Here is a 17,038-nt window from a genome sequence, read left to right on the forward strand (position 1 = left end):
CCTAAAATTTGTAACGAAAAATGGGCTCAAAAGAGCCCTCTGCCTAACGGCATGTAGCCTTAGCCTATAGCATAACGTGATATTTTCAATAGTGTATGCAAAAAGGTCGGAATTGATGGAGAGTGGGGTTGCCTAAATGGTTTAGGTTACATTTTAAATGTGTCGTTTTTTTGTTTATCCATATGGATGGATGGAGGGGTAAGCTGGCAAAGTTTGTCATGTGCAGTTTCTGACAGGCTACTTCACAACAAAACAATTGCAGGTTGGTCTTAGAGGGCAAACAGAATAATTTCACTCGATTCATGGGTTACCCGACTGGTTGGGAAGGGAAAGAGCTGCCGTGTTGTCCGCCGTGGCTCCCAGTCGCTATAGTTAGCCTACTATGCCTACTCCAAGTAGTCCTGTGTCATGCCGCTGCTACACGCCTCACAACAAATGAACTGCAATCGTGTTCACGTGACACGGTGACAGTGAAAAAGCGACAGGGTTCGGGTGTCTTTGAAGAAGGGGCACAAATCAAGCCATTATTTTCACACCTTTTTAAATCGCGCAGCTTTAAAAAAAAAAAAATCACGTCTTTCAAAAGGGCACTTTTTTGGACTGAGGGCAAAAGGGCAAGTGCTTCAGCACCACCTCGTCTCTATCTGTGCACGCCAGTGGAGTGTCCAGACCTCAATCCTATAGAAAATCTTTGAGTTACGAAGCAGCAACAAAGAAACTTGGTAAAGATGAGTGGACCAAAATCCCTTCTAAGCTGAGTGGAAACCTGGAGACCAACTACAACAAGCATCATAGCACTGTGCTTGCCAACAAGGGTTTCTCCACCAAGTATTAACTCGGTTTTTTGCATGGGGAACAAATACTTTTTTCACTCAGTGACATGTAGATCAATTTTTAAAAAAAATTGTGTGAAAATTTTTAACTTCCAGACGTCTGGTAAATATTCTGTCTCTCTCGATTAAAATGGAAATACTATAAAATTAGAGACTTTTCATTTCTTGGTAAGCAAGCAAACTTAAGTGAGAAAAATTCAGCAGGGGATCAAATAATTATTTCTCCCATTGTATGGCACTGGGAAAGTCTCTGAACAGGAAAACATGTCAAACTTTAAGCTAAAGCATTTTGTCCTCTAATATAAACAAGATCACAGTATGTCTTCGTGTAAAGTATGTTTCTGGACCAAAAATCCTCAGCCTATCATGAAAGTCTGGACACAGACTGAGAACAAATGAGTAATAAATGCCCAAATATGACCGAGCAAAGACATCTAACCCAAACTCACTGCATAAATAACCGGCACACTGCCAGTTCTTGCTGTGTTTGTTTATAACGAATCGAAATGTCTAAGGCCACACAGTCTGGTAATTACATGTGTAAATATATACCAAGATAATCATCACATTACCATTAAGTAGCTTTTCTGCCAAAACGCTCTACTTCATTTATACATTTGTGTATTCTTCAAATCAGTTGCAGATAAATTCGAGCTTTAAATCAACTGTGTATTTTCAAGAGAAGTTAAAAATGGTAAAACAAGAGTGGAGTTGTCATGTGTCATGTCATAACTTTGAAAAGAAGATAACAAGGCCCAAAGGCATGCCCTCAGGATCATATATATCAATTGCTAACATATAGCTGGGAAACATGAGCTTAGCTCTGAGACTGTAAAACATTTGGCTCACCTTAGCTATAACTCTAAAACAGAGAAGAAAAACATGTCTACATTTCTCAGTATTGTGTTTTTAACTTGTAAAGCGCTTTGTGACACATGCCTGTGAAAGGTGCTATATAAATAAACTTTACTTACTTACTTACTATATAAGAAAAATAAGATAAAGTAGGCAAAGTAAATGATAATCTACAAGAAAATAGACTTACAGAAACATTTGCACTTATAAATCGATTAAAAGCAACACATAAAGCTCACAAATAGGCAGTTTTCATAAAAGAAAATCTATGAAAGCGCCTTTTATCTCCACAGTAATAATCTGTGAAACCTCACATGACAAAAAAAACCTCTCAGAGGGAGACAATAATGAGAGTATGCAGCGTTTAAGAGAGCGAGCGAGAGTGTAATTCCCAAACCGCGGCCTATTTCCAGCTCTGGCTCTGTGGTATTCTCACAAACATTCCCCAGCAATACAGTCAGGAAATCAGCAGCTCTGTGGCTCTGCTGCCCTCATACACAAACTGTGCTCATCAAACCATGTTGGGGTTAAAACAACAATCTCTGGCTGTGGATTTGATCAACAAAAGAAATAGTCTGAACTCGGTTTAATAAAAAATAAATCTTTAAAATAATTATTTAAAATAAATCAGTGATATTCTAAATGACTAAAACGTTCACAACAAATCAGGTTGGAAGTTGTCACTTTACATTTCCAGACTCAGATTTGTACCATTTTACTACACATCTATAATAACTTAATGATGAAGCTGTTTACAGCTCTGCAGCAAAATTATACAGAGACCCTGGATTGTTAAATGCTATCTTTCTGTGACAGTGCAGGCACGAACTTGTGTGACAGAGTGAAAAAGTTGTGGTGTAACAAGTTTCTGGTTCCACATTCAGTTATTTCCGTCTGAGTTTCGCAGCAGGGTCTGCATGGCACACTCCGTGGCACGTCACATCCCCATGTGCTCTGTTGTGAAACATCTGAAAAGTTTTGAAACTAAACTGAATCGTATTCTTATATCAGGAAAGGATTGCGATTGGTGAGATTTAGCCTGTGTAAAAAAAAAAGAAAAAAAAAAGAGTTTTTTTCTAGATTAAAAAAATAAACATTGTTTTAATAAAATTAGAATCAAAACTATGCAACTTTTGTCAGCAATAAAAATCATATCTCTGTGTTCACAGCTTAATCCTATGATTTCAAAAAGAACTGTGATTCCATGTGAGTGTCCCCAAGAAACAAGACATGAACAACACTTCCTGTGTACAAGCAAATGCACCACTATCGAGGCCTTAAGACGTGAAACATCTTGTGAAAAAAAAAGACACGAAATTCTGAATTTTTCTGACGCAAACTTGGGTTCATCAAATCTCATGAGCACACAGCAGCTGGGAGAATTTCAATCAAGTTGTATCACGGCCAATTTCATACGTAGCTATGTCAAGATGTCAAAAGAGTCGATTTTATGATCTTTGCATGATTTTTTTTTATTCAGTACTGGTGCTGATTGGTCCAATCTGATTATTCACTTGCGACTCACCTACTGTTAATGCAACTGTTCACACCAACAGCATAATTTACTCTTTATTGTATTATTTTTTCCAAACCAAAATGATTTTTCAGATCCAAGTAAACAGATCTGACTAATCAGTGTTGCTTTTTCGCAACACGCTTGGAGTCTCTCCTCTGCCAGTAAAATCTAACTTGCAATCAAAGCTTTCCTAGAAGCAAGTCTAACCACCTCTGATACTTATTTAGGCAGTTATCTAAACAAGCCTGTGGTAGTTTTTTGTATTCTTCATTTTATATTTTTCGTTTTATCGTGACTCAAACAAAATTCCATCTTGAATACAAATTTTGAATGATGAAATGAACATAATATAGATGAAAATCCAAAGAATTGGATTTGTGTTTCATTCACACTGACCCACCAAGGAGATAGGCTACATACAAACTCACACTATGATCATCATAGTAAGATTAACTTCAATTTTAGTGCTCATTGAAACATAAACACTGCATTTACAGTATCACCAGCCAGATCTGATATTTAAAAAATGCTTTGATCCCTACGATTCCTGCTCTGACAAGTCAACACTTTGAACTGTTACAGATCTCAGACTGTCCTGATAAGCATGTATATGCAGGCTATAACACATGGTGGGTAACTGTCCTGATTCCTTGACTTAACCTATCATCCCTGTCAAAGGTAGACCCTTCCTTTTCCAAAGGACAATTTTACAGCTCACCATAGTTTTTTCTGATTTTCACCAGCAGTAGTAAACTGATTTCTGACCTGCCATTCATAAATAAATTTGTTAATTTTGATTGAGATGTGATATTAGTTGCTTTCAATTCCTTTATTCTTATGCATTATGTGCTTTGTTACTTTGGGTTGCATGTAAAAAACCCACTGGTGTGAAACTGATTCACTAAAAACAGGTTTGGCAGATGTCGAGACCCGTGTTTCTTTATATAGTTCTCTATAAGGAGTGGCATCGCATAAAGGTGATAAAAGCACAAAGATGATAAACCCTGTGGGTAAAAAACACAAAACATCTGAGCCCAGAAACAGAGAAACAAACAGCCCTCAAATTGAGCGTTAAGCAGCTTTGCAGTAAATCCCAACCAAATGTGATCCACAGGGGGAAAAAAAAGCAGAGAGCGATTAAGAGACAGAACATGACGTCCTACATCACTGACCAGGAAGGTTAAAGGGCTGAGATAGAGAGACATTAACTTCTATTGTCACCTATCAAAATAGGTGAGTTTTCTACTAATCACTTTACATTTTTAAACAGGTCTTTTTATTTAAAAAATGAAAAGCCCCTTTTTATAAATATAATCCTTTTTTTTTTATTTAAAAAAAAGACAAAATTTTATGGTGACCCAAAAATAAATAGTTAGACTGAAGGCTTCAGTGGGGCACCAGATAAAAATGGATGCTGATGATGTGCTGCAGGATGGGAGTGTGTGGCATGTGAGAGACACGCTGTTCTCTGCAGTCTGCACGTTGGAGTCAAAACAGTGGCTCCCCGGCCAGAGGCCACCCCACAGTGAACCCCCAATCCAGCACATGCTCCAGCCAGGCACGTGCATGCTGCCGTCTCCCCAGCCTGACTTTGCCATAGATGTGACCTGACGTGGTCTGCGCACATTCCCTGCACTGTGATGAGCTTTGTGTTTACACGTTTTCACAAGTCTAATAAATCTGCAAGGAATATCTGAGCACAAAAGAGGTTTATGGTGCAACACAGCCTATAATGACTATAATATAGTTTAATTACAAGCATTTCTTTACATTTCTGCACCAGCTACACCCAGACATCCAACTTGTTGCAACCTTTAAATTATAGGTTTTTAATAATAATGCTTCATTTTTTAATTTAAGATTTATTTAATGATGCAACACTTCTGCATTCAGCATTTCATTTCTGTTGTGATGTTTCAAGTCTTGAAGACAATCACCAATCACGGAGCAACCAGAAAAAAAGACCCTGGTGACTCCCATGTGAAAATGTTCATTTACAGCAGAGAAACATGTTTACAGCCATCTCCAGAGACCAGTTTGGGTCTCTACAGCTCATTTACCACTTCTTGATAAATGTCACCAGGGTATACCTCACCCATTTGAACTTGATTACTTAAACTTGGAGGAGTGGCTGCTTTGACTGACAGGTGAGTGCTGGCACAAGCAGCTGTAGCCAGCAGCTGTTTGCTAGGCTTCATTGCTGTGAAATTGGACCTGAGAGCTGGGTTTTGGTGCTGGCGCCTTTTACAGCAAGACTTTGTTTTCATGACTGAAATTCTAGTATGTTATTTGTCACTTAGCACAAATTAGCAGGTATCTCTGTCTGTGCTATCCACCCATACAGTCTATGGGTGCAGTTTTCTAACCGTGCTTGCTAGCATTAGCTGATAACTTAGCATTTCACCATTTGCTCTCCTAAAATGACACCAAAAAAAGTCCAAATATATTTGTTGAGACATCAGTGTAAAGTTACATTGGCTATATTTATTTTTATATACAGTGTATAAGCTAAATAAGATAATGAGGCCTGGAAATATAGTTACAATACTGCTTTTTGGGGTTGAAACTGTTAGCTGGAATTGTGGCTTCAGATTCTTTTTTGCAGTTTCCTAACCTGAGAGTGTCTAACTAGAAATTCACAAGACACACCTACTCGTGTCAGTAGGTCTTTCTCATGAAATATTTAGTAGACTATTTCCTTCTAGCATTAGTAGCTTAGTTTCCATAAACTCATGTTTGTTATCTGTTTATTTAAAAATAACCGAACAGGGGGTCTTCAAAGGCCCTTAGCCTAAGATACAACAAAATTACACTTTAGCTTTATACTCATAACAAGATCTAGTCTTAAAGGAAGCCTCGAACAAGAGGTTTAGTTGTTTTTTTTAAAGGAACAACACACTTTAGCTTCTTTGCATATTGTGTTAAAAATGTAGTGAAATTAAACACACTGCCTGTGATCTCAAGAGTGAAACCCATAAAAAACACTAGCAATATGAGAGAATGAATATATACTTGATGAGCTCAGGACTGAAATATCATGCACCTATAAGTGGAGTTCATCTTTCTGAGAGATTTTGAACTCATAATAAAAGTTTATTTTTATCTGAGGATGAGACTCACAGTTCATTTAAATTTCCTGCACTACTGCTTTGAATGTCACCAACTCCTGAATATATTTCTGCCCTAAAACAAATGTCTGCAAAGCTATTTCTTCTAAATAACTTCACTTGGTTTTGAATATTGGGGTCATTTATCTGAGCGTAATCCAAAGTGCCTTTAATTAAGATTTGTTAGTTGAGAACGCGCCCCCACCCCCAACCTCCATCCCAAATAATCATCCTCCAATCCACATTCGCTACCGATGACCCTATCCCCATTCTTTTGTCTCTGTGGTTCAGAACAGATTTTGATGACGCATCAACGGTCAACCAATAGGCGCTCTTCATTAAGGGCCGTGTCCTGATGCTAGCATCAGTGAAGATTTTCCCCAGTAACGTGGGGAGGAGGAGCTAATGGCGGGAGCAGAGGGTGCACGTGGCGCCCAACGAGTTCTCAGCCTGTCACAGGGCATCACATCAGCCTGTGAGCAGGCATGCGCACTTTATACCCTCCACACCCTGCAAGAGAAAGGGAGAACGTGCAGAAAAGCAATTGCAAATGTAGCGCACTCACATTTGTTGTTGTATGTAGCATGGCACGAATCGAGCACCAAGACACTGAGGGGTCGGTTTTGTGTGACTAACCTGTCACGTTTTGCTGCACTTGACCGATGGCCAGCACACCTCTGCTGAGGAACTTGAACATTTCCACCATGTTATAATGAAGATTTTGGTTTATAAGGTTTTGTTTTGACCATCATCCAAGATTCAGTATAAAGGACAACAGAAAACTGGAGCTCAAAGACTTGGTTGTTTCCAGCATACGTTCTGCATTTTTCAACATGCAGATGCATGTATTGCATAGATTTCCAACTGACTAGCGTGCTAATCTACAAAACCACAAGTATTAGATTGCACTGGCAGACAAAAAAAAAATATAGCTGCCTCATTTGAAAAGGGAGACATTACATATGAGTGACCACATCCTGTTGCGTGCAGATGACACGAGTCTGTGTTGCAGGAAATGCTGTAGCTGTGCAGCTCCCTGTGCCAACCTCACAGCGGTTTGTACGCTGCCGCCACCATTTTAATTTCAGAAGAAACTGTGCCAAGAACAATTGATTTTTCTACATGTTAAAATATTCACAGCTTTATTAAGTCAATACGAAAATAAAGTGATACATTCATAAAAACAAAAGGGACTCGTGAGATTTGTTTGGATTAAAGTTCTGCACAACCATGCATTTCAGTAAAGTCTGCACTAAAATTAGTACATCCCAGAAGGAGGGTTCTTAGCCAGGGTGCTAATCAAGGTAGTTGCACACAGGACTTCACAAAGTATTGTTAAAACAGTGAAATCACAACCAGAAAAAAAAAAGTAGAGTTTAGTCCCTTTGCATATCCACTGTAACATGTACATGTTTCTTTAGTTCTGTGCAAATATTCACTTAATCTCAGACACCTGGCAGATACAATTTTATAAACACAGATCAGCCACAACATTCAAACCACTGGCAGGTGAAAGGATTAACATCATTTCGATCATATGTTTACAGTGTTACGTTCTGACTTGGCTCCTAGTTTTAATAACATTGTTGAAGGCCAAACGCGCTACCTCATATTAATGGCACCCCCCCACAGCAGCAGACTCCCCCCAGCAGAGCGATGTGCTCCGACGTGCCGCAAAAACTCTTGGGGACAACTTAACGAACACAAGGTGGAACGAGCATCAGTCACAGAATCCACATCCAGCCACTGTGGTTTCAGCAACATGAGGAGAACCTACCTACAAAACTTTAAAATGTTGTGGCCAATTGGTGTATAGACATCTGTGTATAGACATAGCCCTGTTCACAGGGCTATGCAAGGTTCTTTGGGTCAAAGGAAAAAAAAAAAATTTTAAAGCTACATTTTTAAACCCTTTTTCCACATTCTGAGCCTGTCTTCCCTTCATTACCAGGTAAACTTCACTTGCAGTTAGCGTTCCCTTAAAAAGGCATTACTGTTCATATCATTAAATTCCTTTTGAACAAGCTTGTTTCACAGTTTAGGTTTCTCTGCTTTTTATAGCTCAGAACAGCACTGACAGCATTCTGCAAGCATCTAACCTGGTAATAACTAATAGTCAGATACAATTAGCTGTCAAGGTTTTGATCACCCACCCAAACCGGTCAACAGAAAAGAGTCCAAACATGACCCAGAGTGACCCATCCCGATAAATCCTGAAAGTCCTGGCAACAGAAAGAGTAGAAAACACTCAGTGCCCGGTCAGAAAGTTTTGCACGTGGTAAGTGAGGGATCCCAGAAATTCAAAGTGTGATTATGACTGTGAGGTGAGAAAAGTTCGGTCCCCAGAAACACTGCTGTGTCTCGACTTCTACTTCCTCGCTCCACCGCCATCACTTGTCATTGGTTCATCCATTATTTCGACGAATGGCACCGGCAGTCGAGCCTCTTCAGGGTGCAGGCTGGGCATTCACCTTCTCCGTCATCTGTTTGGCACTGTAGTAAGACAAACCCAGGCCCATGATGGCCAGCATCATGGCTATCTGGTTGACAGTACGGTCTTGTGGCTGCGCCTGCACCTGACCTGCTACTTGCCTCTGCAGAGAAGGGGAAAAGGGTCAGAGAGCAGTGGACAAAAAAACTTCATACTTTAAAAAAAAAAGCCCAACATCTGCAACTTCAGTTCCACAGCTCTGTGCCATGTGACCCAATGTTCAGAAACGGCGATTAAAAATTTACAAGACTAAGAGATTTTAGTCAAAGAGGAACAAGAAGTAAAAAGGAACTATACCAGGAATGAAAATACTAGGAAGTGATGCCTACATTGGATGGTGTGTACTGTAAACAGCTTCTGAATGTACAGCCACCTCCAAGATCATTTGAATTCCTATACGGCTTTGGAAATTTAAAATTCCCTCACTCGTTAAAAAGAATATACGTGGCAAGATGTGGCCTCCAGTAAGAGGACAAAGCCCACAAATAGCATTTGTTTTCAGAGCTAGCTGTAACTTTTTAGCAGTTCATAGTCATTATCATTTCTGATATAGAAACAAGGCTTTGTTTCCAAATTGGCGCACATAAGCAAACACAAAATGTCCACAGCTAACGAGACGTACGAACTGACACAAGTGACGCGTGGATTATGCCGACCGCGGGTGGAACAAAAGGAGCCGAGAGTATATGGTATCACAATGATTAGTGTCACCCCTAATTACGTTTGTGTTGAAAGCAGATTGTGGGTCACTGAGCCCCTCGTCTAAAGCGAATGTAAATGCTTATGTAAGCATGAAATAAAGACGATATGAATACTGGGTGACCAAAGGGAGGATAAAGGTGAAGTCCCATTAAGCTTGCACAAGAGGGTTTTTGAAAGGATTTAAAAAGCCACATTACTCCTGCAGATGGCTCAGTGGATGGAGATCAGTGTGAAAGCATCTATCAATAATATGTTCATTAATAAAGTGACAGAACATAAAGTTCATACCTGGAGGAGACGGAAGTATCCAGGTGTCAGCCTGCCCAGTCTGATGATCATGTCTGCTAACTGGGTGTGAGGTGGTTTAAAGCTGATGCAAGAGCTGGGCTGGTTCAAGACCTACGGAGAAGTAAATTTGAAATATTAATACATAAAAAACAACAAGAACAGGATTTCCATTTGTGTTTTGAGAGTCTGGGATTAATCGACTTTTAGAAAAGCACGAGATAACCAAAGATCTGAATTTCAAAATGAGATGTAGCTGCCAAAAGATGGAGAGTAGAAGATTGGCTTGCGAAAAAAGCTAAAGCATCTGATCCATGCGTGAGGAAGGTACATCCCCTGCCTGAAGCCACGGTACAAAAAACGTTCATGTGTACAGAGAAGCACTTTCTTTGTGCTTAAATCCATCGTTTCACATCTGGAATCCTTTTTGATTTGCCCTTCTTTTTTTTGCACAGATTTTTTTCATATTTTGCTTTCTACCAGGAATGCCCCTCAGCACCACCTCTTTATTAAATTATGATGTTTGGACCAGAGCAACAGAGCCTCTATTCAAGCTGCATCAGAAACAGACGCAACAAAGAGAAAGACAGTCTCGTTCATTCACATATGGACAATCCCATATGTGACAGATGCGAGGGCTGGTTTAAAACAAACTGGATACTAATAGTCGAACAAAAACATTTAAAAAAATAAATTTAAAAAAAAAAAACAAAAAAAAAAAAACGTAGCTTGAGAAATAAAAATAAAATACACCAGAAAGGGAAAAGACTCTACAAAGTGGAGTAAGGTGTAAGGATATGAGACGGTTAGACATTAGGTCATCTAAAAATAAAAAATAAAAAAATCCCACCTCAGCATAATGATGCACAAAAAGGTTCGACTTACAACAAGCAAACCAACAAGTGTTTGCTTCATAAAGAAACAGCAAAGTGACTTTTCTCTGAGATGCATCTGCGCTGCAGGCTGTGGGAATTTTAAGGAAAGGGATTGTGGAGAAGGTAAGACATTCAGTATGTGAAGGATTAATGCGCCAACCTGGTTGGAGTTACACCCCTTGGGAAAGGAAAAAAGGAAAATAGAATCCAAGCTTTAAGAGTTGGTCCTTGTGTCTTATAAAAACCCCTTTGGAGGGGGGTTCTCACCTTTCCAAAAAACAACGTCGAGAATCTCACTCCAACTGGCCAGCGGGACCTTCTACTTCTCAGCTTAAAAACCCATAACAGATGCCAAACCGTGATGAACTTGAACTATAGAGAGCTTCTGCACCGCGCTCCGCCTTTTTATACAGCCCCTGCCCAACCAGATCTTCAGGCTCGCCTACGAGCACACGCCCCCTTTCCAACACAGACTCACCGCTGTCACACCGCATTACTCTCAGTGGGTTGCTTTCCCCCAAAAAACCCTCACACACCCCTTCCACAGCCTTTCCAAAACAAGAACTGCCGGACAGGATTAGCTCACTTAGTCAACAAAACGTAAAGAGAATAGTAGCAAATTGAAAGACAGCAAAACAGTTCCATCTCAGAGGTCACATGTTAAAGTTTAGTTTGTTAAATAACCAGCTTGCTGTGGATATTTAATCTCCAATTAGGGCAAATATTAAATGTCATAGACCTCCGGAAGGCCCATCAAGAAGCTCCTAGCAGTGCAGGTTGGAAACTTGGGACATAATTTCCTCTTATTAACGTTTGTTAATTTAAGTGTGTTTTAATTTCCTGCTGTGACTGTTTGCGTTACATAATTTTCTCATTTCACCAAGAACACAGTTGTTTACAATCATGTAGCCTCTGACATGAGAGTACACGACATTAATTTTAAGGGTTTAAATTTCCAGTATTAATTAACCTTTACTTTAACACCTTTCTTAATGACTAATTTCAATCACTGCTGCAATTTCAATTGAGATTTCCAAACTGATCCGATGAGGATATTCTGCTGAATTTCCATTAATTCCCAGGAACTCAAATGTTTGCATCTTGTCATTCACAGACACACACACACTCATATACATGTATTGCTTGTACATGGGAAAGAATCTTAAGACACAAGGAGCTTCCCAGCGTAGATAAGCAGCTGAGTCAGAGTTTAGGAGTGGTTTGCTACATGCACTTCATCTGTGAAGTATTCATGTTTGTTTGAAGTCTTAATGGTTAATAATAGGGTGTTTCCCGGTTTCATGTCACTTCTGACCACGTTTCAAAAATACCAAACAGAATCAGATAGTGACTTTGAGGCATGTTGACACGCGAGTATTTAGTGCATTCATGGACATCCTATCTTGATGTGTTCCCTATTGGCCTCAGTCTAATTAGTAGACCCAAAAAATGCAATACAATGCACAAAAGAAATCTCCCCTTTCGAACAGTAAAAGCTGGGGGGAAAAAAAAAAACGTGAAGAGGTTGACTCCATCGTTTCATGCTTCCCACAAATATCGGTACTAAAACCTGAACGGTGTCAGTCTGGATTAGTGTCACACATTCACCAGGACCAGCAAACATTTGCTGGGTACACTGTGTACTTTATTCTAAACAGCCAATGAAATCCCGTAGACTCTCCTTTCTTCCCGTCTTGGTCCCGCCTCATGTCACAATTTACTGCCCACTGGAGCTCAATCCCCCCCCCAGCAGCAGGGGATCTACTGTGAGTGAGCGAAACATATGAAAGGGACGGAGTTAGATGTGTGGCACAACTGTCGACCAAGTCAAAATCTCCTGACATGCAACAGCAGCTCAGGACTGAATGCTCAACGCGACTGTGATCAAGCAGTTGAACCACTCTATTGTCTGGTCATCCACTACATTCATCACTATGGCATGAGTATATTGTTGACATGCCTGTGTGGATTTGCTGAACAAGATCCTGTGTGATGGAACAACTGGAAACATCTAAAAGAAACTTAAAGCTTTCACAAATGTTTAATTACAAAAAAAAAAAGGATTTTTGGTTTTGTGTGTTATTCACAAAAAATAAAAAAAATCCTTTGTTTAAATCTAAAAGTGAATGTCCCTTTCAAAGAAACACCAGGAAAATAGTGTAAAAGGGAAGGGTGAGTGGATTTTCGAGCTTCTATACTGTCCAGGTACAAAATGTACACAATATACACATGCCAGGACTCCAGCAAGACCAGGACTCAACAAAGATGGTAAATGGTAAATGGCCTGTATTTGTATAGCGCTTTTCTAGTCCCTAAGGACCCCAAAGCGCTTTACACAACCTGTCATCCACCCATTCACGCACACATTCACACACTGGTGATGGCAAGCTACAATGTAGCCACAGCCACCCTGGGGCGCACTAACAGAGGCGAGGCTGCCGGACACTGGCGCCACCGGGCCCTCTGTTAGTCTCTGCTGGCCCTGCACACAAACTGACAGCATAAAAAGAACAGCATAAAAAAAACCCACACTGTACAGTGAATTGAATTTAAATTACACCCCCCCCCCCCCCCCCCAGTTTAGATTACAATTTCTTTTGTAACATTTTTATCCAAAGTCTTCACCCTTATTCATGCTCATGAGTTTGTTAGATACAAAACTGTCCTTCTAGGCGTTTTAAATGTCACACTGCTCATCAGGCGCTGCTTCATGAGCAAGTTTTTGTTTTCATAAGACGCTGACAACTTTTTTTGTTTTTCTTTTTTGGAAAAAAAAAAATCATCTGCAATAAGGTGCCACAACGAACTCAGTCAACTTTCTAACTTCAGACAATGTTAATTAGCCCACTATCTCAGGTAATAATCAGCTGTTTGCTTTGGAGATGTTTCTTCGCTCCGTGTTTGTGAACACGTGGTGAAAAGTCAAAAACGTATCTGAATTAAGTTTGCGCGAATTAAAAGTGACAAACAGCTTTACCGACACAGCGCGGCGATTCCAGTTGTTATGTCACAAAGTGATCGTCGTGGACGCTTGTTCATCATCAGCGCTCATGTCTTTACCTTTTTCCTCTTTTAAAAGTATGGACTGAAGATCGGCGTGCTCACCTGCAGCTGTGCGGGGGGTTTGCGCAGTACGGGGAGTCAGCCTTGCGTGTGTTTTTATAAATTGCGCACTGTGGGCATTTTATAAAGTCTATAGGAAGCCGGGACGTGGTCGGTATGGAAGGGGGTGGGGCACTGTGAGACAGTGCCCCACCCCCGCTATATGTGCGCTCGTATTTAGCGCTGGAACATTTTGTCTTTGCGATTTATGGATTTGTTTTATGTAACAGCAAAACAGACTGTAGGTACCCGGACATGCCATGTGTAGCATACGCTTCGGGGTATTTTTAGGTTTGAACACTAAACAAACGGAGAGGCTGTAGTAATATATAGGCTGGCTGGTATTAAATTTGTGAAGTAAAGCATAAAAATGTCTATATGCTCAACATCCCTCATATTTAAATTATTTTTGAAAGAACAAAAAATATGACTTTGTAGATTTTTTAAGTGTTTGTTGTCCATACCGTATATGACATTTGCAAAATGTTTAGAAATCAGACTGACATAAAGTTGTTTTGATTGTTTAATGACAGTCATCTTCACTACATGCTGGTTTCATTGCATGTTTTTGTCAGATTAAAACATCTACTTCAGCTTTTGTGACCAGTGTGAAATTTGCTTTTTTGGCAGTGAGAATCTGAACAAGTTTGGATTAAAAGTTTCTTTTTGACTCTGAACAATCACATTGATATCAGGTCAAACACTTAAAAGATCTCTAAACTGGGTACTTTTTGCCATGTAGGTGGACTGAAAATGTAGGTGCTTTTGTTGACATTATGGGTGAAAAATGACCTAAAACACTACAAATGAGGGCATTCAGGAGAGTCATCATATCTAATTTTGATGGCCTTATATCTTGTCACATGAAATATGCATAACCCTTAGAAGAATGTTGGAAACATTTTAGAGATAAGTTGTCTTGATTTGTCTTCATCTGGTACTCAGTGTTTCTCAAACTATAGAGCAGGCCCTACAGAGCCGCTGTAGGTTTTATATGGAGTGATATGAAGTCAAATGAATATGACTTTTGAAGAAACTTTTACCAAAAAAGGTGGAGGGGTGCTGATGTTGCTGTGCAGACAGATTTATTCTTTCTTTCTTTTTTTTTGCATTAATGATGGATGGAAATTTGGGGGTTTGGGGACTGAATGCTTTTCTGTGTTTGAAGTGGGACATACAGGAAAACCTTTGAAAACCACTGAGGTAGAGAAGGGAAATAAGTCTGATGAGATAATTAGTTCAGAACTAAATCAGCTTTAACATGAAAGCCTGTCTTTTACTGACTGTAGTTAATCACTGAGTCATTTTGGTTAACACAGTCGTATATTTTTTTATGTTACATTATTTTACAATAATGTCATTATTTCACATTATTGGACATAATTAAACTGTAACTTTCTTTCTGTTATGTTAGTGTTTGCAGTGTAGAAGGTGATAAAGTTAAGAAGGATTCAGTTGCATTTGGATTTGAACCAGTGATTTGAATAAATGACCTCCTGTGCGAGGTGGCTGGGGTCACGAGCATTCCCTACCTGGGAGAGAAAGCACATGTCGAGTTACCATGTAATTTAAATCAGTAAGCTATTAATTTACTTCAGCTGCAGGAAAACTTCATTCTCCATCTTTTTGTGTCATATGTGCTCTGGAGCAGAAAAATTGTGTGCTTATCTCATTAAATTTGATTTATAACTTTAAAATGCTGCGGCATGGTTAAATATACCTGTGGTTTCCATTGTGTTATTAATCATCTTCAGTTGCAGTTTAATAAGTGTCGCCCTCTTGTCTAACCCCTTATCTTAGGTGATTTGTTGCTGCCCACTGACATAGTTTTCAAGGCATCGTCCAGGCATTAACACAGGAGTGACATAACAGTTAAGTGATGTGACATATGTGGTTACCTCACAGTGTAGGGAGGCCATTATATATATGACCACATATGATCCCAACAAGCAGATGGAGGGTTTTTCCCTGCATTAACACATTCATTGTATTTTATCTGCTGAAAACAATTTTGTATATTTGGTGATAAACAAGCAAACTACCAAAGGAGACGTAATTAAGAGATAACTAATGGACTTCTTATTGTTGGCCCGGCTTCCTGCAGATCCATGTGGTTTACAGTGCACACTGTCGTTTTGTGGTATCTAACCTACAGTGGCTTGCAAAAGTATTCTGAACAGCCACAAACATGAATCAATTTTATTGGAATTCCTCGTGAAAGAGGTGTACACGTGAGAAGTAGAACAAAAATCATACATGATTCCAAACATTTTTTACAAATAAATAACTGCAAAGTGGGGTGTGTGTAATTACTCAGCCCCCTGAGTCAATAATAATAATAATAATAATAATCAGATGAGGTGGACAGTGTTTGTGAGCAGCAGTTTTCAGATCTTGCCACAGATTCTCGATTAGATTTAGATCTGGACTTTGACTGGGCCAGTCTAACACATGGATATGTTTTGTTTTAAACCACTCCATTGTTGCCCTGGCTTTATGTTTAGGGTCATTGTCCTGCTGGAAGGTGAACCTCCGCCCCAGTCTCAAGTCTTTTGCAGACTCCAAGAGGTTTTCTTCCAAGATCGCCCTGTATTTGGCTCCATCCATCTTCCCATCAACTCTGACCAGCTTCCCTGTCCCTGCTGAAGAGAAGCACCTGCTGAAGAGATGCTGCCACCACCATATTTGACAGTGGGGATGGTGTGTTCAGAGTGATGTGCAGTGTTAGTTTTCTGCCAAACATAGCGTTTTGCATTTTGGCCAAAAAGTTCCATTTTGGTCTCATCTGACCAGAGCACCTTCTTCCACATGTTTGCTGTGTCCCCCACATGGCTTGTGGCAAACTGCAAACGGGACTTCTTATGGTTTTCTGTTAACGATGGCTTTCTTCTTGCCACTCTTCCATAAAGGCCAACTTTGTGCAGTGCACGACTAATAGTTGTCCTATGGACAGATTCCCCCACCTGAGCTGTAGATCTCTGCAGCTCGTCCAGAGTCACCATGGGCCTCTTGCCTGCATTTCTGATCAGCACTCTCCTTGTTCGGCCTGTGAGTTTAGGTGGACGGCCTTGTCTTGGTAGGTTTACAGTTGTGCTATACTCCTTCCATTTCTGAATGATCGCTTGAACAGTGCTCCGTGGGATGTTCAAGGCTTGGGAAATCTTTTTGTAGCCTAAGCCTGCTTTAAATTTCTCAATAACTTTATCCTTGACCTGTCTGGTGTGTTCTTTGGCCTTCATGGTGGTGTTGCTCCCAATATTCTCTTAGACAAC

The sequence above is a fragment of the Aulonocara stuartgranti genome (genome assembly GCF_965226115.1).
Source record: "Aulonocara stuartgranti genome assembly, chromosome: 11".
In the NCBI taxonomy this organism is placed as follows: Eukaryota; Metazoa; Chordata; class Actinopteri; order Cichliformes; family Cichlidae; genus Aulonocara; species Aulonocara stuartgranti.